Source organism: Pelobates fuscus, chromosome 8, assembly GCF_036172605.1.
Source record: "Pelobates fuscus isolate aPelFus1 chromosome 8, aPelFus1.pri, whole genome shotgun sequence".
NCBI classification, from domain to species: domain Eukaryota; kingdom Metazoa; phylum Chordata; class Amphibia; order Anura; family Pelobatidae; genus Pelobates; species Pelobates fuscus.
The window spans coordinates 159,069,709-159,092,436 of record NC_086324.1 but is presented as its reverse complement, the minus strand read 5'-3'; the positions used below and the strand labels follow the sequence as shown (position 1 = coordinate 159,092,436).

The 22,728-nt window shown below is 43.6% G+C and overlaps 1 protein-coding gene and 1 pseudogene across 1 annotated transcript in view; one reads left to right on the top strand and one right to left on the bottom strand.

Annotated features, from left to right (window-relative positions):
* Nucleotides 1–22,728, bottom strand: part of CACNG3 (calcium voltage-gated channel auxiliary subunit gamma 3) — a 72,502-nt gene that overhangs the window by 16,450 nt on the left and 33,324 nt on the right. The gene's annotated exons all lie outside the window — the stretch shown is intronic.
* LOC134570947 (small ribosomal subunit protein uS4-like) lies at nt 8,439–14,800 on the top strand (annotated as a pseudogene).

Genomic DNA, 22,728 nt, shown 5'->3' with positions numbered 1-22,728 from the left:
CTAACATGTATCAGGACAGAAACCATGATAGGGCGAGGAACAAGGGCCCAAATTAGCTTTATATATGCTAACATTAATTCTGATTGGTCCACGTCATCTCTGTGACTCCAAAATAATTGATAATGGGGTCGCCTGGATGATGTGGTCACTTAAAGGGCTAGCGTGACGTCACAGCACTCGAATGATAAAAGACGCCAATAAAACGGGCAGGGTCTTTTATAATGCAAGAAAAAAAAAAAAAAAGACTTTCGGCCCCCGCGAGCCAGCAGAGGGAGCTGTTTGTCAGACCGAATGGTAAGTATTCGCTGCTCAGGTTGCATGGCCATGTAGAGCGTTCGGGCTGCGCGACCGGAGGAGGGGAGCAGTGCAGCTGCACGAGCTGAAAGGAACAGCATGGACGCCAGAAACAGATACATTTGTGACATTTTGCTTCTTTTACCTTAAAATTAGGCCTGCGGCTGTTTATTGATAGGGTACCAATCATTGACTTTATGATTATATTTATTTCCCGTTTCATTTAACCAATTTTCAAGGCTATAAGCATTGAGCACAAGAGGTGACGTGGTTGTACAATGTCCTATAAATACGTGTGACCTAAATCTGAAGCCATGAATTTAGAGATCATCACCAAGTGTGTCCACATCAAGCCTTCTATCACTGAGTGCTCCCATTGATCACAGCTCGCATTCTCTGGGACACCAATGGTTAACACACTTGAATGCACCCAGATTAGAGAGAATATGCTTGTGTACCTTCCACTGTGTGTGAGGGACAGAATTAAAATCAATTTTTTGCTGTAGGGAAGGACAAATGAAATGACCCAGACGGAATACTGGAGTCCTCCCCATATGTTTGTAGAATATCATGATGTGTGTACATTCTCTAACTGAGTCTTAATCTTATTTCTAAAACAGAAAATATGACTAATACAGTCATTTTCCTTATCCCTTCACTACTTGCGACACGCAGAGAAGGCTTAAAAAGTATTAGAGAAGTGGGGACATTGATAAGGAGGAATTTTTTTCATGCTCTGCAGTAAGTAGTTCAGTATATTTTATGACCCATATGCCAGAGATATCCAAAAAGTAAACCAAAAACCTGGCTGGCAAAGCATCATGGGATATCTAGATGGACAACAATGGATGATCTACCCATTGACCACCCCTTCGCCATTGCATTTGAAGTTTTCCAGACAACATTTACAGCAGATCTAGAACAATCTCCAGATTCACCTGCTACCAATTTACCTGGTATATCAATGAGCATAGAACCATTTCCCAAAACATCTGATAAAATGTCTGACAGCTGGACTGACTGACAGCTGCTCTGGCCAACCCCAGTCAGGGATGATGCCCTGCGTGCAGTTTACACAGCATTAGCAGGATATTAAGACAGTATCCTGAATCTGGGACTGTCACACGCAACATGGGACTGTTTGGATAATTGGTTCTGTGTGACCAACACAATGTCATACTGACAACATTTAAAATAAACAAAGGGGGACACTTTTATTTCAGGGTTGCGGGTGGGGTATTTTAGGTGACTTACTAATAACAATTCATGGAACTAAAATGTAATTTAGAACAAGAACAATGTATCTTATTTACACAGACTGATTTCTAAACACATTTATTGTAGTTTAAAGACACATTACTGGGAGTATTATTGCAGTGGAGCTCTGTTGTACACTCAGACCCACCAACAATGCAGAGCTTCTAGAAAAGAGGGATATTAAGATAGAAAAGAGGGACAGAGGGTTTGGACCAAAAATAGGGACTGTCCCTCCTAAATAGGGACACTTGGGAGCAGGCCCGGACTGACCATCAGGCAAACTGGACAGTGGGCCGTGATTGGCATGGGCCAATCATGTAATCTCTCTGCTGGCCGCTCCAGTGTTGAGTGCTAAAAGTGGTTTCTGCATCCGGTAGGGAGATCACGAATCTCCCTCAATGGCCAGTCCTTTGAACTGTCGGGAAACATGCAGTGAACTGCTCTCGGATGATCAGAGCGTTGCCATGGGTTACCACGACAACGCTCTGATACTTTTGCAACAGCCACACAAACAGCCAAACGAGGACCACCATTGTTCCCACCTCACTGGCCAAAGGGACTTAACAAATTAATATAACTATTACTGTATTTTAATATTTTAAGCAACCTCTCCAACCCCTACTGTGCAGCCCCTACGCCCCCCCCCCACTGTGCAGCCCCTACCCCTACCCCTCCCCCACTCTGCAGCCCCTTACCATCCCATTGTACAGCCCCTTACCCGCTCACAGTGCAGTCCCCTCTACCCTACTATACAGCCTTTTACTACCCACATGGCAGCCCCTTTACTCCTACAGTAAACACTCTGTCTACCACAGACATAGTATAGCCCCTATCCCTGGACACAGTACATATCCAATCCCCCACATTACAGCCCTTATCTCCCAAAGATAAAGTACAGCCCCCACCCACCAGACACAGTGCAGCCCCTTATCCCTGCCTCATTACAGCCCCAATCCCATCCACATTACAGCCGCAATTACTCTCACACAGTGCAGACCCTATTATCCCCACACACAGTATAGCCTGTATTCTCACACACACACATTCCCTATCCCCTCTACACATACAGTATAATCTCTATCCACAAATACACTACAACCCCATTCCCCACACCACACGCACACATTGCTGCCCTACCCAGACACACACAGGACTGCGAACAACTAAATCCACACACACAACCCCACATGCACATAGCACCACAGGTAACCTACCCTACACACATTAACAACACAGGCAATTTCAAAACGGATACAACACCGTATGCAGTCTCTCTCATACACATACACAAACACACACTCTAAAACTTTCATGTTTTAACAGGCTAAGCTAGACATGCATGGAACAATGCTGATTGCGCTTAGGATATGGAGCAGGCAGGTCGTTTAAATGTATGGCTTCGTAGCGCATGAAAAACAAAATAATAAAAATAAGCAAAGAAAAATCAACGATTTTGATCTAAAGTTAAACCAGCGTAAGTCATATAACTAATGTTTGCTAAGCGAGAGGCGTTAGCTTTTAGACAGTGACATTTGGTGTGAAACAAAATAAGCTATTACAAAACATTGGTTAGATCTCTGAATGTCTAGTTAAGACTTTGAATGATAAAATAACAATCAAGAATCACCAGCTAGCCGTGTGTGGTAGGTCTCTACAACGAGAAACTAAATTGCTGAAACCTGGCTTTCATGATAATTATTACATGCTGATCTAAAGCAGTAAGTATGACGTTACCTGGTGACCATAAACATGCTAAATAAAACAGTCGAGTGGCTAACAGTGGTATCTGTTCAGCAGGCCATCCCATGGTAGCTGTGTTTTGAGTAGGCAAGGACTAAGTGACTAAGTGAAAACATATATTAAAATAAACATTTTGAAATAAACTCTGTTTGGGGATATAAAGATGACTTTGCTGTCCGTTTCTAATGGATGCCAGGAGGGGACAAAATAAGGGACAGTGAGTCCCAGTGAGTCCGTTCACAGTACCCACCCTAACCAATGCCTTCAGAGGGTAGGAAACAGTCCGGCATGTTGTGGGGATAGCGGGAGCTGCTTGGGTTCATTGCTGTCTCAATGTTGTCCTGCCGTCCCAGCCTGGGTGCTGTGTGCGGTCTTCTGTGTATGGGGTCCCCCCTCCTCTTCTCCCAAGGGGCATGTTGCTCAGCAGCCTTCGTGGCTAAGTCCCTCTGGGGCAAGGGATGGTTGGTGCTCCCTCTGTTTCGTCGCCGCCGGCTGTGGTGGATCCCCAGTCTCTGTGGTGTATGTCTGGATTGTAGCTTGGGGGCAGTTACTTTGCCTGGGGTGAAGGATCTCTTCCCACCGCTCACAACTCCAGTCTTGCTCTTTGCCTGCCTGTGCAATGGTGCCTGTCTTCTTTCCCCATAGGTACGATTCAGCTTACTCGTTCTTGGGGATGTTTGCAGTGTTGCTCGGGGTGCTTGCAGCCGTTCGTTTAGGTTGTGCCAGGAGCGGGTAAAGGCAGCTTCTATACGCCGCATAACATCGCTGTGGGTCTCCGTTTCAGGATCGCAGCTCGGCTTGCTCGTCGCCGCCATTTTGGATGCGCCATGCGCTCGGCTGCCCGAGTGCTGCGGTGAGTCAAACTGCGGGTTCAGCCTGTGACTGCTCCTCCCGTCGTTTAGAGCGGACCGAGATGACCCCCATCGGTCCAGAGGGGGGGGGGGTAGGAGGTGGTAACACCGAGGAATCTCTGTCCAGGTCAGTCAGCGCGGGGAGCGGCCGTCTCCCCGCTGCTCGATCTCCGGCAGGCCTCAGGGTATTTTGTCGGGTCCCCGGAGGGTTACAGGCTTGGGTTTGGTGTCGGGAGATTCCCCCGGGTGTCCCCGACATGATAGCTGCCAGTTAGTGCGCGTTTGTGCCGTTTTTTAGGGGAATTCACCCCAGAAAGTGTGGATTAGAGCGGGAGCTGAGGTTCAGCACAACCACTCAGTCCGGCTGCTAGGCTCCGCCCCCACTCTACTCTCTTTTAACCTTGTGTATCCATCTTGTGTTCTCTGGTTTGTGTCCCACTTATGAAGGAACCAGAGACAAGTCACCAGCAAACACAGAAGAAGTGTATCATTAAAATAGCTTGCACTGCGTTAAACACAGGGCATTTTTGCCTATGTGAGAGCTCTTCAGAATGGCTCTGCAAATGCCCTGGTGGGAAATCGTATGGACATGTCCACTTTGGGGTGAGTGATTCCGATTGGTGACACAACATGCTCCTTCCTATTGGGCTACCTTAAAATGTCCAGGACAATTTTTGTCCCAGTCCAGCCCTGCTTGGGAGCATAGTTAGCTCTCTAATTAGGTGATTTAGGAGGCTGCCATAGGCCTTGCCCTCATTCGGGTCTTCAGGTCTCCTGACTCACCTTTTGAAGAGCAAGGGCTGTAGCATGGGGAAAACTATTATGAGGTGCAAGGAGTGACAGTAGCCAGTCACACACTGCCACAGATTCAGGGGAGGGAAAGGGAGCACCAGCATAGGTGCCGAGCAGCAGTTAATATTGCAGGCAGTCCGCAAAGATCACCTGTACTACCTGTTAAAAGCCTAGGGGATGGTTGTATCCTGAAGGAGCAATACAAAAATTTGCTACTGAGGAAGTGGCAGGAAATAAAATTTTAAGCCCATCCCCCCTCATTAAGACTTTATCACTCCGCATAGGAGCTGCCCTCCGCTGGAGGGAAGAAGAAGGTGACCACCAGGGTAAGTGGTTTAACAATTTATTGTGCTAGAGGAGAGACACAAACTGGGATGGGAGGAGAGAGAGAAATTTGGAAATTTAAGGAAAGAGGGAGATGGAGCTGCAGGTGAGACATTGCCTTTAAGCAGAGGCTTCCAGGGCAGCAGGGCCACCATCAGGACCATCATGAGTGTACAGCTCATAATCTGGAAAGCGGACCAGTCATGCTTTTATTGTTCCAAGGTTTAGTTAGGCACTGGACATTACAGAGTCCGGTGATGGCACGGACCCCTTTAAAGGTATAGCCCCTCCTCATGCACGGCAGCACTGGGGGGAAGTGATGTGCAATCTATTCCTTCCAGTGCTCAGAGAAGGCCATGCGAGAAGACAGAAACTGCCCATCACAGCTTGCAGTCAGTGCCAGACCCCCACTGGATTACAGGGAAGACACCCGCTTGGCAAAAGATAAGCAAAGAGTAGGGTGACTGAACCATGTTATAATTCTATATTTGCGTTTGTGTGTGTCTCTGTCAGTGCTTGTGTATGTGTGAATGTCAGTGTGTGTCTATTAGTGTGTGTATGTGTGAGTCTGTTAGTGTGTGTGTTCCTAGCAGTGGGTGTGTGTATGTTTGCCTGTGCATTGCTGTGAGGCCATTTCTGGGTGGGTATTGTATGTTTGTCCGTATGTCTGGCATTGAGAATCACTGTGTGAGAGCATGTCTTTCTGGCAATTTGTATGTGGGTATGTATATGTATCTGCATGAGTGTGTCTGGAATGAATATGTGTGTGAGTGTGTATCTATGTATCTGGAAGCATGTGTGGGTTGATGACGGCGCAGTGACCATAAATGATGGCAGCCCTGCAGTGTGGATTAGGAGGCAGCGGGTGCGGAGTAATATGCCAGTGCCTTCCAGGGAAACAGGAAGGAGTCCCCACCACTAGACACCAGGGACCCTAACCAGTTAATTGTGTTATCACTGTCAATTTATTCATAAATGATCTCAGAGTGGGCCTCATGATCAAGTTTTGCCTAACGCCTCACAAAGTCTAGAGCCGCCTCTGCCTGGAAGGTACTCAATATGTGCACACTGAGTGATTGAGTAACACTCTGTTAGAATTGAATGCCGCTCACACTGTGTATATGTACACAAAATAAAGAATAATGGAGGTCTCAGTAAAAGAGTTTATTCCACCAGAATGAAGCTGGCAACGTTTTGACCAAATCACATACTCTTTGTCAAGGCTAAGCTCACGCCCTACCACAAACAATTTAAATAGGCACATAATTACTAATGAAGTAATTACTCCCTCGCGAAAATCTCAGCCAATTCGGGAGAAGAGGGCAATTTAGGCAGGGGTACAAAATGAGCCATTTTAGTAAACCTGTCAATCACTGTGAGGATAACAGTATGTTTCTTAGAAACAGGCAAATCGACAATGAAGTCCATAGCCAAACAAGACCATGGTTTCTCAGCAATTTCTAGGGGGTGCAAAAGCCCACATGGAAGCGTATGAGGTTGTTTAGTCCTCATACGGACATCACATGCCCCGATGAAGTCCTTTACATCCTTACGTAACGAAGGCCACCAGAAATCTTTAGAAATCAGAGAACACGACTTGCGTATGCCAGGGTGTCCGGAAAATTTACTGTTATGAAAACACTGCATAAGTTCCAGTTGGAGTTCAGGAGGAAGAGCTAGGGCTAGTAACGGCTGGATTCTCGAGGCAGTTTGGTTAGTAGCCTCTGTGTCCGGGTGGTTCAGCAGTGGGGAAGTAAGCTGGCATTACTACTATAAAATGATACTAATAAAGCTGTGGCTGAGGCTTTACCTAAACTATTATTGTCAATACTTACTTATCTGGTGATCAAATACAAGTTCTACAATGTGATTGGCTGAAAGCATCGCAGCCAATTACAATATTGTATGGTTGCTGTTGAAGTCAGTGTGAGCAAAAGAGTTAAATTGCTATGTTTGGCTACTGTACTCTGCAACTACCGTCACTTTCTAAATTAAGGTTTAATTAGCGCATTCACCTCTGGATGCCTATTATGCATTATTAACACTTATTACCCACGTCATTTCAAGTTGCTCCCTCCATGGTATTCATTCATGCTCTTCATTGATTACTATTCTAAAATCGCAATAAATACTAAGTAAATAAACAAATTCTATAGCAGACACGGATGAAGATGGAGAACAGGACAAAGACCTCCCATTCAAAAATTTCTAATAACTATGGTATGTCTGTCTTAACAGGACAATGACGAAGATTTATCAAAGTGTCAGGTTCTGAAAATTTATACAAATTTCTAAAAGTATTTGCCCACCCAGTCATTAGTATTTTATATTGTTTAATGTTAAAGGGACACTATAGTGGTCTGGGTGCCATGTCCTTGTAGATTTAAACCTGCGATGTAAAACATTGCCATTCTGCAGGGTTCCATTGCCTCTAGACTAGTGGCACTCACTCTAATAGGTACTACTTGGCTATTTGAATCAGATGGGTTCATTGAGATCATCTCATTGGCACAGTGTGGAGTTTGCGTTCTAGCCTCTAAAGCATTGGATTGGCTGTGATTATCACCACTGATGACCTCAGCCAAGTAGGTAGGACAGTGAAATCGTGTGAGAAAATGTAAGTAAGCTACTTTTTTTAACTCTTAGGGGAGGGGCTTACCCAAATGGTGACTAGGACACTATAGCATTAGAAATATACATATGCACTTTTTTTTTCTTAAACTTACATCTTGGAGTGGGAATAATTTATTTAATAAGTGGATTTTTAAAAATAAGATATCTGTAAAATGCCCTTTTAATATAATGACAGACAGGCGAACACTTACATACACTTAGTAACTTGTACAAATACTCACAGGCACACTCAGACTCATATGCAAACACTCATTCACACACACATGAAGGGGAGCTAACATGGCAGAAGGGGCGCTAGCATGGGAAAAGGGGAGATACGATTTGAGAAGGGTAGATAACATGGGAGAAGGGGATCTAACATGGGAGAATGGGAGATAATATGAGAGATGGGGAGATAACATGGGAGAAGGGGAGGTCACACAAGAAAATGGGAGATAACGTGGGAGAAGGGGAGCGAACATAGGAGAAGGGTAGATAACATGGTAGAATGGGAGATAACACGGGAGAAGGGGAGATAACATGTAAAAAAGGGAGATAGCTCTTTCCGCGCGGCGGCCCGGCATAAACCAAGATGCCCATTGCCAGAACATGGGTTTGTCGAAAGACATACGTCACTCCTCGACGTCCATTTGAGAAATCCCGCTTGGACTAGGAGTTAAAGCTCATTGGTGAATATGGTCTGCGTAACAAGCGTGAGGTGTGGAGGGTGAAATTCACTCTTGCCAAGATCCGTAAAGCTGCCAGAGAGCTGCTTACGTTGGACTAAAAGGATCCCAAGCATTTGTTTGAAGGTAATGCCCTGCTTAGGTGACTGGTGCGTATTGGTGTGCTTGATGAAGGCAAGATGAAGCTCGATTACATCTTGGGCTTGAAAATTGAAGATTTCTTGGAGCGTCGTCTGCAGACCCAAGTTTTTAAACTGGGATTGGCCAAATCTATTCATCATGCTCGCGTGCTGATCAGACAGAGGCACATCCGCACATGAAACCTCGTATACTGTGCAGGGCATATGGAGACCGAAAACAGCATGGTGACCTAAGCCTGCTCCATACTCATGTGATCCATTGAGTCCATTTTGTGGACATATTCAGCAAGGTCACTTTGGCTTTGTCCATACACCTTGTGAAGGGGTATACATTAATCTTGAATGCTGGCCATCTTGCCTGACAAATACAAGTTTATAGTTTTTCTTGTCAGGATCGGGACAGGGATCCAACACGCAGAATACAAACAGGAGATAGGTACGTATACCGGACCTTAGAATGGCCGGACTAACGTAAGGAGAAAGCAAAGAATGGTCGAGGGAACGAGAGAAGAGGTAAGCGAGAGACGAGCCGAGGTCAAAGGACACGAGAGATAAGCAGGAACGAAAGTACAAGCCGAGTCAGAACCAAAGAGACAATAGTAATAAGAGCACTGAGTGACCAGACAAGCTAGAACCACGACAGGGCAATGAACCATTACACACATCCCCCTTTTATACCTTGGTTCTTTAATTGATGACTCCGCCCTTGCCGAGCCCTGATTCGTTGTTCGTAACTAGATTGACAGGTCGGGATGTGATTGCCGTCATGACGTCGGCTCCTGAGCGCCGCGTCATAAGAGGAAGCGGGGCTATCGCGGCCGGCGTGTGAACGGCTATGAGAGCTGTGAGGATTGGGTGAATCAGCCCCCCTGAGAGGACGGCCGTTTGAAAGTCTAACCTCCTCCGAGGTAGAGACTTCAGGTACCCTGACAGTACCACCCCTCTCAGTAACGCCCACCGGGCGGAAGGAACCGGGGCGAGACGGAAAACGAGCATGAAAAGCCCTGAGGAGACGAGGAGCATGCACATCTTCTCGGACCACCCAAGACCTTTCCTTAGGACCATAACCTTTCCAGTCAACAAGATATTGCACCCTCCCCCGAGAAACTCGAGAATCGAGAATGGACTTGACCTCATACTCCTCCTGACCCTCAACCTGGACAGAACGAGGGGAGGACACAGCGGAGGAAGATCTGTTACAAACCAAAGGTTTCAATAAGGAAACATGAAAGGAGTTCGGGATGCGCAGGGCAGGTGGAAGAGCCAGACGATACGCAACCGGGTTTATACGAGACAGAACCCTGTAAGGACCTATGTAACGAGGAGCAAATTTCATGGACGGAACCTTCAAGCGGATGTTTCTGGTACTCAGCCATACCCTATCACCCGGGGAAAACACCGGAGCCACCCGTCTGCGTTTGTCAGCGTGTCGTTTGGACACCGTGGAATTATGAAGAAGAATTCGTCGAGTCTGATCCCACAACTTCCTCAGATTGGCAACATGAACATCAACCGACGGTATCCCTTGGGACGGGGAAACCGACGGAAGAACGGAAGGATGGAAGCCATAATTCATGAAAAAGGGGCTAGAACGAGTAGAATCGCAAACAAGATTGTTGTGCGCAAACTCCGCCCAAGGAATCAGACCGACCCAATCGTCCTGGTGTTCAGAAACAAAACAACGCAAAAATTGTTCAACCTTTTGGTTGGTGCGTTCGGCAGCTCCGTTGGACTGGGGATGATAGGCAGAAGAAAAATTCAATTTGATGCCACATTGAGAACAGAAGGACCTCCAAAACCGGGAAACAAATTGGGACCCTCTATCAGAAACAATTTCAGAAGTAATACCATGTAAACGAAAAATCTCCCTCGCGAAAATCTCAGCCAATTCGGGAGAAGAGGGCAATTTAGGCAGGGGTACAAAATGAGCCATTTTAGTAAACCTGTCAATCACTGTGAGGATAACAGTATGTTTCTTAGAAACAGGCAAATCGACAATGAAGTCCATAGCCAAACAAGACCATGGTTTCTCGGGAATTTCTAGGGGGTGCAAAAGCCCACATGGAAGCGTATGAGGTTGTTTAGTTCTCATACAGACATCACATGCCCCGACGAAGTCCTTTACATCCTTACGTAACGAAGGCCACCAGAAATCTTTAGAAATCAGAGAACACGACTTGCGTATGCCAGGGTGTCCGGCAAATTTACTGTTATGAAAACACTGCATAAGTTCCAGTTGGAGTTCAGGAGGAACGAAGTACCGATCCCCAGGAACAAGTCTGGGAGCCAGATGCTGTAATTTTTTGATCTCAGCAAGCAACGGGGAGTGAATCTTGATGCTTGTGTTGGCAATAATATTACACTTGGGAACTATAGAAGAAAAAACCATATCAGACATAGTAGAAGGTTCATGTTGGCGGGACAATGCATCAGCCTTAGAGTTCTTAGAACCAGGTCTATAAGTGAGCACATAGTTGAAATGAGTAAGGAACAAAGACCAACGAGCCTGCCTGGCGGACAAGCGTTTGGCTTCCCCGATATATGACAAATTCTTGTGATCCGTCAAAATAGTAACCGGGTGTAAAGTCCCTTCCAACAAATGTCTCCACTCCTTTAAAGCCATAATGACCGCTAATAGTTCCCTGTCACCAATATCATATCTGCTTTCAGGCCCAGACAATTTCTTGGAAAAAAAACACATGGGTGCAGCGGTTTATTCAAACCTAGCCTTTGGGACAAGATAGCGCCTACACCTGTCTCTGAGGCGTCTACCTCAAGTAAAAAAGGCAAAGAGGTGTCAGGATGAACTAATATCAGTGCTGAGGCAAACTGTTCCTTGAGAGTACTGAAAGCAATAAGCGCCTCAGGAGACCAGGTCTTGGTATCAGCACCCTGTCTAGTCATGTTGGTAATAGGAGCAATAATAGACGAGTACCCCTTAATGAAGCGCCTATAATAATTGGAGAATCCGATAAACCTCTGAATGGCCTTGAGTCCCTTGGGCAATGGCCAATCTAAGATTGATTGGAGTTTAACCGGGTCCATCCTAAACCCGTCTCCAGAAATAACGTAACCAAGAAAGTTTATCTGAGATTGGTCAAAGCTACACTTCTCCAATTTGCAGTACAAACCATGTTGTAGAAGCTTACGCAATACCCTTCTGACTTGTTTGTGGTGAGTCTCAGGCTCTCTAGAGTGTATTAGTATATCATCCAAATAAACTATAACACATTCATGTTGAAATTCCCTAAGAACCTCATTAATTAGGTCCTGGAATACAGCAGGAGCATTGCAAAGCCCGAAGGGCATTACCGTATACTCATAGTGGCCACACCGGGTATTGAAAGCCGTTTTCCATTCATCACCCTGCTGAATTCTCACCAAGTTATAAGCTCCCCTCAGATCTAACTTGGTAAAAATCTTGGAGCCTTTCAGGCGATCAAATAGCTCAGTAATCAAGGGAATAGGATAAGCATTTCTGATCGTTATCTTATTCAAGCCCCGATAATCAATGCAAGGCCGTAGAGTGCCGTCTTTCTTATCTACAAAAAAGAAACCGGCCCCGGCTGGAGAAGAGGATCTCCTAATAAATCCCTTGTCTAGGTTCTCCTGTATGTATTCCTCTAAGACTAAGTTCTCCTTAGTGGATAGAGGATATACAGTACCCCTCGGAGGCATAGTACCAGGCAGGAGTCTAATCTTACAGTCAAAGGACCTGTGTGGGGGTAAAGTATCAGCCCTCTTTTTATCAAAGACTGCCTTTAAATCCAGGTACTGAGATGGTATCCGTAAATCTGTGGGCTGGTTAGAGTTACTAGGTGTGTCAACTACGCAAACCGGTGAGATTTTCTGTAAACAACCTTTCTGGCAACCCTGACCCCAGGAGACTATCTCACCTTGTTCCCAATCAATAATAGGGTTATGCTTCTTAAGCCAGGGGTACCCCAAGACTATTGGAACTGAAGGAGATGAGATAAGCATGAGAGATATACCATCCTCGTGTAAAATACCAATGGTCAACTTAACTGGTATAGTCTCACAAGAAATAACAGGATCTGATAATGGTCTACCATCTATGGCCTAAACGGCCAAGGGTGTATCCCTTAGCTGAGATGGGATAGAGTGGTTCGTGACAAAGGCTTGGTCAATAAAGCTTTCAGCTGCTCCGGAATCTATTAATGCCATAGCATTAAGTACTCCCTTTTCCCAAGTTAAAGAAACAGGTAACAGAAGCCTATGATCCTTGTAATCATATGTAGAGGACAAAATAGAAACACCCAAGGCCTGTCCTCTTGAGAAACTTAGGTGCGAGCGTTTCCCGGATGGTTAGGGCAATTTAGGCGTAAGTGACCTCCTACTCCACAATACATACACAGACCCTCCCTTCTCCTGTATTGTCTTTCACTTTCTGAGAGACGAGTGTTACCAATTTGCATAGGTTCTGGGAGAGCTAGAGTTGTAGATTCAGAATTCTGAAATGCGGGGGCTAGTCTTAAGGAAGGTCTATGACTTCTATCTCGAGTGTTCTGCCTCTGTCTCATGCGTTCATCTATTCGAGAAATAAATGAAATTAATTCTTCCAAATTTTCAGGAAGATCTCTTGTGGCAACCTCGTCTAAGATCTCATCTGATAATCCGTTCAGAAATACGTCCATATAGGCTTGTTCATTCCACTTGACCTCTGCCGCCAAGGATCTGAACTCTAACGCATAATCCACAAGGGTTAGGCTATGCTGTCTAAGACGTAATAGTAGTCTAGCTGCACTGGCCTTTCTTCCTGGAGGATCAAAAGTCCTCCTAAAAGTAGTGACAAATGCATTATAATTATAGACTACTGGATTATCATTTTCCCACAGAGGGTTAGCCCATCTAAGAGCTTTGTCAATGAGTAGCGAGATTATGAATCCAACCTTCGCCCTGTCTGTAGGGTAGGCGCGGGGTTGTAATTCAAAATGAATCCCTATCTGGTTTAGGAAACCTCGACAGGTATCCGGAGAACCGCCATACCGTAAAGGGGAAGTAACACGGGAAGAGGCTCCCACTGTGGCTACCTCTAGGCCTGTATTAACAAGAGAGATGGGTGGTGTACGCATCTCCTCTGCTTGATTACTAGGATGGGATAGCAATGCTTGCAGTGCTAGAGCCATCTGGTCCATTCTATGGTCCATGGCTTCAAATCTCGAGTCAGGAGAAACAATCTGAGCGTTTGTATCTGCAGGATCCATGGCCCTGTCGTAATGTCAGGATCGGGACAGGGATCCAACACGCAGAATACAAACAGGAGATAGGTACGTATACCGGACCTTAGAATGGCCAGACTAACGTAAGGAGAAAGCAAAGAATGGTCAGAGACAAGCCAAGGTCGAGGGAACGAGAGAACAGGTAAGCGAGAGACGAGCCGAGGTCAAAGGACACGAGAGATAAGCAGGAACGAAAGTACAAGCCGAGTCAGAACCAAAGAGACAATAGTAATAAGAGGACTGAGTGACCAGACAAGCTAGAACCACGACAGGGCAATGAACCATTACACACATCCCTCTTTTATACCTTGGTTCTTTAATTGATGACTCCACCCTTGCCGAGCCCTGATTCGTTGTTCGTAACTAGATTGACAGGTCGGGATGTGATTGCCGTCATGACGTCGGCTCCTGAGCGCCGCGTCATAAAAGGAAGCGGGGCTATTGCGGCCGGCGTGTGAACGGCTATGAGAGCTGTGAGGATTGGGTGAATCAGCCCCCCTGAGAGGACGGCCGTTTGAAAGTCTAACCTCCTCCGAGGTAGAGACTTCAGGTACCCTGACATTTCTGTAGCAAAGTGTCCGCAAGCAAGTGGTTAACATTCCATCCTTTATTGTGCGCCTGGACTCTCAGAAACACATTGACTTCTCCCTGCGCTCACCATACGGAGGTGGACGTCCTGGCCGTGTCAAGAGAAAGAATGCCAAGAAGGGCCAGGCCGGTGCTGGAGGTGCAGATGATGAGGAAGAAGATTAAGCATGTCATGCATAGAATTCAGGCTGAAAAGCTAGACTTGGAGCGGCTTCTTTTGACCATCATGGAAGTAGTAAATGAAAAAAATTAAACCTTTTTTGGAGTTTAAGAAATTTTTGGATTTAAGGATTTTTGTGGCTTTAATCTTCCCTGGTGATACAATCTGAATTAAAGCATGATCTTTTATCCATTAAAAAAAAAAAGGAGATAACATGGGAGAAGGGGAGCTAACACGAGAGAAGGGGAGATAACACGGGAGGAGGGGAGATAACACGGGAAAAGTGGAGGTAACACGGGAAAAGGGGAGGTAACACGGGAGAAGGGGAGGTAACACGGGAGAAGGGGAGATAACACGGAAGAAGGGGAGATAACACGGGAGAAGGGGAGGTAACACGGGAGAAGGGGAGGTAACATGGGAGAAGGGGAGGTAACACGGGAGAAAGGGAGCTAACATAGGAGAAGGGGAGCTAACACGGGAGAAGGGGAGCTAACATGGGAGAAGGGGAGGTAACACGGGAGAAGGGGAGGTAACATAGGAGAAGGGGAGGTAACATGGGAGAAGGGGAGATAACATGGGAGAAGGGGAGGTAACACGGGAGAAGGGGAGGTAACATAGGAGAAGGGGAGGTAACACGGGAGAAGGGGAGGTAACACGGGAGAAGGGGAGCTAACATAGGAGAAGGGGAGCTAACATGGGAGAAGGGGAGATAACATGGGAGAAGGGGAGATAACACGGGAGAAGGGGAGGAAACACGGGAGAAGGGGAGGAAACACGGGAGAAGGGGAGGAAACACGGGAGAAGGGGAGTTGACATGGGAGAAGGGGAGTTGACATGGGAGAAGGGGAGTTGACATGGGAGAAGGGGAGATAACGTGGGAGAAGGGAAGGTAACATGGTAGGGAAAGGAGTGAGGAAATTTGTGTGATCATCAATATACTGTACAACATGACGCTAATTACCCATATAGTGATAGTAACTAAAGCAACGTGATGTGTAATAAGAGGTATTTCAACTTCTGTGAGAACTTTTTTATTTGGGTATAATTAATAATGTTGCTCTTTTTATATACTTAGATTGTAAGCTCATTTGAGCAGGACTTGCCACACCTCTTGTATCTGTTAATTTTCGTATATCTGTTACTTGCTGTCAGATATCCCCATTCTACAATTGTGAATAATAATAATAAAATGTGGGCTAATCTTAACCCTTTTTTAGTATAACAAGGAAGCAAAGAACTAACATCACAGTCCATCTGAGCACTGCAAACCATTGGGCAGGACCGCATGATGTAATGCAGTTCAATATTAGCCCAATATATTAAAGGCCACATTTTGAATATAATAAAATAAATCAATTGTTGATTTGTTATAAACAAAAAAAAAATAGCTTTTTATCCTTGACGGCAAAATAAAAACCGTAAAGGTGAAAACGGTATTTGTAATCAAGAGAAGGCATTCTCAGAATTATTTTATGAATAAATATTAGATTTGTCTTTTTCAACTGTCAAAAAAATCCCGTCCTTGTTTGTTGCTCATTATTTTTAGCCTGACTGTAAAGTTAATTTGCACTACATTCTATTGTCGATGAATTCTCCGCTGTTTCTAACATTTACCGAATGAATGGAGGGAGGATTTTTTTGTTGCTTAAATAAATTGTCTGTAGATCTGCGCAATGAACGGGGGCTTTCACGTTTTCCCATGATGCTCAGCAACAATCCTAACAATCAAGGGAGTGTGTCTGAGGCTGGCCGAAAAATTATAGCACAACAAACTACATATTGCCTATCATGGGTCTGTAGAATAATCAAAGGCATTTGTCGTATAAACTTAGATTGTAAGATTGTTTACCTGGTTGTAGAATGACAGCTATACATGTATGTATATATATATATGAGCCCCAGCCAGACCTTGAGGAGGCAGACCAAAGGGCTAGCTGGGAACAGGGACATGTGTGAGTGGGGGGGGGGGGGGGGGGGGGGGGGGAGGGGGTAGTGTAGAAAGTTCAAGGAAGGGAAGAACCTGTAAGTGGGGGGATGAGCTATAGGCTAAAAGGGGGGTGGCCATATATATATATAGGGGAGCCATTTCCTTTTATCTCCGAGCCATCTTAATTATTCTGCTTGGGAACAGCTTCTCGTCCACCCTCCCTTGTTATGTTTCTGTTCTGGTGTTCTCTGTATGTGCTAATTTTCTTTTCTTGTCACCGCAGGTGGATGAAGGTCCTTGCCAATCAGGGTTGGACCAGCGGTCCAGTGTAAAAGGTTCAGGGCTGATCCCTCCCCTAACCTCGGGTTGAAGGTATGGGTAAAGGATGTGCCCACTGAGCAAAAGCCAGTGGTTAGCATGGATGGTATTGGAAGGCCAGTTGGAAGGTCAGTTTTGGTGCAAGGACAAGGTGGGAGGCAAGCGCCCATGTTAAGGTAGACGGCTGGCAAGTATCCAGTGATAAAAAGTTACTGTTATTGGATATATTATATTAATATGTTATGTTGATAATGTTTATTGTTTTAAATAAAGCTGTGGCCTGTTGTCACCACTTAAGTCTTCCGTCAAGTTATCGTAAGTAAAAGGGTACCCTCCTAGACTGTTCCCACTACGTTCACACATGTCGAGTGTTGGAGTGGCTCGAAACTACACAATGCTTTGGCTAGCGAGAATAGCCTGTACGTCATTTGAAATGTTTTTCTAACAGATTGGGATAATTTCAAAAAGCTTATTCAAAAATATGAAATATTGTGGTTGGAGCCTTATTTGTTAAAATTATATGGATTTCATTATTTTGTTGTAGCCTATTGCTACTGATACCAAACCAAATACACCTGGACAACTGCATAGTGGGATTCCAATCTGATCTGTATTACACTTCTGGGTTCTTTCATATGAAAATCTAGCATATGATGTTATTGTTAGACAGGAAATTGTACTTGTCTCTGTTACACAAGTTTCATATTATAGACGCATGATTAGCACGTGGCTTGTTATTTGTATGAGTGTTTACATTGTTTTAAAATATAACTGTAAGTTGTGCATTTTATTTGTTTGTTTTTTCTCAATATTTTTCTAATTTTTCTTTGTATAGCATGCGTGTGGCTGTCAAGGCACAGTCTGGCATAAAATGCAAATCAGTAGTATCCCATAATGCTGTGTGGACAACATGTAAAGGTACGTGGCATCACAGAGCATAGAGACTAAGGCAAATGGTATTTCATTTCACAAAGACTGTCAAAAGCAAAGGGATCCCAGCCAGCAGCTAGTATTTATTTAAGCAAAAAATAGACTTACATCTTGGTTTGAAGCTGTTTTTTACTGCAGCAAAGCAAAAACACAACTCCTCTGGCATTGGGGAGGCAGAAGAAATTTCGGACAGGTGCTTAGTACAAATTTCCTTCTGGCCTTTTCGTCCCATGTAACTGTGTATGCTTCAGGCATAAAACATTCTCCCAGGACTTTGCATTGTTCTAGAGAGGTGGGAAAAGTCTCCCTGGGAAAGGGATGCTTTCTAAACTTACAGAGGTATTGTCACCTACGTGTTGATGGAGTGATGCATCAGGGTGAGGATCCCAGAATCCGTATTTTCAAAAAATATATAGAAAGACGTCTAGTTATGAGCAGCAGTAAATCAAGGCCGGGTGTTTAACTTAAGTTATTCAACGTGGATCTCGATAACCAGTTACTTTTGGCTTATTCAAGGTCTATATGGTCTTTATGACATGATATCATACCTTCCAACATGGCGAACTGGCTGTCTAGGACATATCGAACATTTTGCCAGCCAGCATGCCTGCTGTACTTGCATTTGTTAAACACAGAATTCTTTGCAACCACCGGCCAAACATGTCCTGGAGTAGCAGGGTACAGGTAAAATAACCCGGAATGCTGTGGATTCTAAACTGGGAAGGCAATGCTATATTCAAAATGGTTGTGGCTTGAGAAGTTTGATTTATTATTATCTCTATTATATTATATGGATGGTTAGAATCTACTGTACTCACAAGGATTATTTACAGTCAAGCACTTAACACCTGAGTTTAGCAGTCTCGTCTCGTTACCCCAGAGACTACTTCCCAGCTCATTTTTTCCGAAGGCTGAACGTGTGCCTTGTTCACCTGTCATTGAAGAGGTTAAGGGAGTGGCTCGTCTCCGCTTCCAGCTAGCAGGCTCCCCGTGCCAGTATAAATTACATATGTCACGGAACAAGTTTCCTTTGCATCTTCAGTACCCATTCCAAGAACTCATTGGATGCATTGGCTGATCCGAGGGGCATGTCAGTAAAGATCAGTGCTTCCATCTACCCAGATAATTGTGCTTGCAGTGCAGAAAGGTAGAGGAAGGGACGAGCATGGTTCTGCACACAGCAGCGGAGACTGAACTGAAGCAGAGAAAATGATGCATGATGTTCATTGGGCCATGCTTAATGCCAGAGGATGAGTGATAGAGCTGGGATGTCTAACTTCCCTGTTATAGAGCTTAAACTCCAGTCAGAGAAATCTCATATGTACTAAAGAAGGAGGGAGATTGCTCACATGGAGATTTCCATGTAGCAACCTCAACGACCTTGGAGGTACACCCAGCTTTTACTACAACAGCATAATGACACTCCGAAGGGTTTATTCAGCTTCAGCATATAGAGTCATTTGCAAGTAATTTGTTTGAAATTACCTAAATCAACTATATATATAATTTTTTTTTACATTTTACTTTTTTAAATATTTTACTTTATTTTGCATTTCAGGTTTCAATACCACTCAATACATTGTTTAGTGAACAGACCCTAAAGAGATATATAAACTACACAGTGAATTGCAGCGAATGTAAAAACTGAATTGTAAAACTTTGCGACAACCTAGCTAATTTAGAACCATTCTTTAACTGAGCTAGAGGCATAGCGTGGCTAGTTTAGACTAGATTTTGCAACCTGGTTTTCAATTTATTACAATTCACCATTATTATTAGTATTTATAAAGTGCCAACAAATTGAATGGCAGGACTAACAGAAAAGAATTATAAAACAAGCTGGGTGCAGAGGGTGTTGGGGAGCCTGCTCAAACGAGCTTATATATATTTAATGTACCAGAGAAGTAGGTTGCTAGAACAGTTTACAATCAAGGCTTAGTTTTTTGGATGACACAGTTGCAGGAGGGGACACAAGGTGGGTTACCAAAGTGTGGAGAGGATGTGGAGAGGGACAGCTATTAATTAACTGTTTAATTGTTATGTTTTCATAATGAAGTGAGTTTTTGAAGATTTTTTTGAAGGAATGGAGACTGGGTGAGAGTCTGACAGAGCAAGGAAGGGCGTTCGGAGGAACGGTGCAGCCCTACAGAAGTCTTGAAGGTGAGCATCAGAGGTACAAACAGGGGATAGATACAGGTTTAGGGGTGTCAAGGGGACATAGTTGTGTATTAGTGAGGGTGGTAGGTATTTGCAGCATTATATCAAGATTTTTTTTAAATTTTAATTCTTTATGATTATTTTCTATTTTTATTTTTATTTTCATTTTTTTATTTTTATTTTTATTTTTATGTTTTATTTATTATTTTTTATTTTTTATTTTTATTTTTATCTTTATTTTTATTTTTATATTTTTTTATATTTTTTTATTTTTATTTTTATTTTTATTTTTATTTTATTTTATTTTTTATTTTTTATTTTATTTTTATTTTTATTTTTATTTTTATTTTTATTTTTATTTATTTTTTCCCATTGTTATTCCAAATTTTACCCAATTTTCTTATTCCATTTTTTGCATTATTTTTATTATTTTTCTCTTATGATATTTGGATTGTCACCCAAAAGACATATAACTTATTGTATTTACCTTTAAACAGAAAGAAACAAAGGTGCAACATAAATGGGTTTCACCATCATACCGATATCAGTATATATACATTGTTTATGGTATCAGAATCATAAGATGTTAAATCATATCGCTATTCTTTCCTTATATGTTTTCTATAAGTGATATCACTATCCTCTTCCTATGTTTTTTATAAATGATATTATTATCCTCTTCTTACATATGCTGTATAAATGATGTGAAAAGCATAAAAAACATAAAATATGTAAGGGAAGCAACTTTTAGCAACTTTTATTTTTTTCTCTCACAAAAAGGGATGTATACATATGCCTTTACCAACACGTTATATCGTAAATATACATTTCTGATTTTGCTTTATAATTGTAAGTGCCATCCAGAGAACCGTTTTAATTACTTTTCCCTCCCCCTCTCCGTTTGGTGCACCCGTCTACACATGCTCTGAGTCTATGTAATGGAAACAGACCAACGATCGCGACCCACTTCCGGGTCTGTGGAACACATGGTGGAACGCACGTGGCGTACGCGATGACGTCATTCGGCCCAAGACCGCGAAAAACGAAAAGTGAACACCAGCTGAAAGACTTTGAACACTAAATGGGGATGTATAAAAGGACTGCGGGAGGGATATTTTTATTGCTGTTAATATTTGTGATTGCACCTTATCTCACCAAGTCCCTGAGGAAGTCCAGTCCAAGGACGAAACGCGTAGGACGTCTTATGGTGACATGCTGTTTATTTTTTACCTGAATGTAAGTTATTAAAACTTTTTTTACTTAAACTCTGGAAGTGCACTACAATTTCTGTATATATTTTTTCTTCTGAGATATATACATCCATTCATTGATGAATATGTGAGGAGGGACAACACATTGGATATTGAAGAAAGAGATACCTTTCAAGGCTGTTTTAACTCCAACAATTTGTGAGTGTCCAATTGTGATTACACATTAATACCAGTCCCCACACAGTTATACGCTATGTTTCTTTATTTTGCTTGTGTTTAGCAGATTTTCCCCTATCCTATTTGCATTGCTTATATCAAGATTTCTAAGAAAGTATCAGAATTTTAAATGGAACTCTATATCTTACGGGAAACTGGTGTAAGGACTGACAGAGGGAAAGGGTTTGTAAGTGCGTGCAGACAGGAAGATAAGCCTTGCCACCACTACCATTATTGACTTTAACGGGCCAAGCTGGGAATGCATAAGACCAATGAGAAGTGTATTGCAGTAGTTAAGATGTTAAATATGTCCTGATGTGTACTGTGTTTTTGAGATGGAAGCAGCAGGATTTGGCAATGAAATGGACATGAGGGGTGAAGAAGAGGTTGGAGTTAAAGAGAACACCTACGCATCGAGCCTGTGAGGTAGAGCTGATGTTAGTGCCATTCTTTGGAGGGAGACAGGCACAGGAGTAGCAACTCTTGAGGGAAGAAAGACAATAAGAGCAAAGAGGCAGTCCGAGACACAAAAAGGGATGGTGATCCCTGTTGTTCTTCCTGTATCCTTTTCCCATCCCTAAGCCAAAACGCACTCTCACAAACCACCTTCTTTCAGCAGCTAATTTGCTCATCCCTACTTAATGGAAAAATACATTGGCCCCATCTTTGAGAGAATGGAATCAAAGAGCAGAATAGCTAAGGGTAATGGAAGAACTCCACCACTCACTTACCCACAGATATGTACTCTATGGCAAAGTCTGGGAACCATGGCTGAAATGCCTCAGACAAACCACAAACCACTGAATGAGTTAAATAACACTTTTCCATCCAACCACTATTCTCTAATCCCACTCAAGATCCCCACCACATTGGTTACGCCAACCTTGTTCGCAATATTACCATTTGGAACATTTACTATCATACAGGGCAGGGGACACAATAAGGACTTTCCTAGACACGCTAATGCCAATCAGGCTCCTTCTATCTCCTGGCAGTGCGAGACCTTGAACGGCCTCCTGGTCCACAAGTTATACCAGACGGATTCCTATAACCTCTTCACAGTGACCTCCTGCTTTGTGCAAATAGGAGGTTATGCAATGACTCACTATGCATAAAATCTCCCCTCCCCAAAACCTCTACTATGCCATCAAAAGTGGACAAGAGGGTAGCACTTAGCAGAGTCGTTTCTGGTCTTTTGGTCCTAAGACACTATGTCATACTGGGTATTGCCTGGGAAGATTTATTGCAACTATTTCTAATGTTGTTTTTGATTCCTTGCTTGTA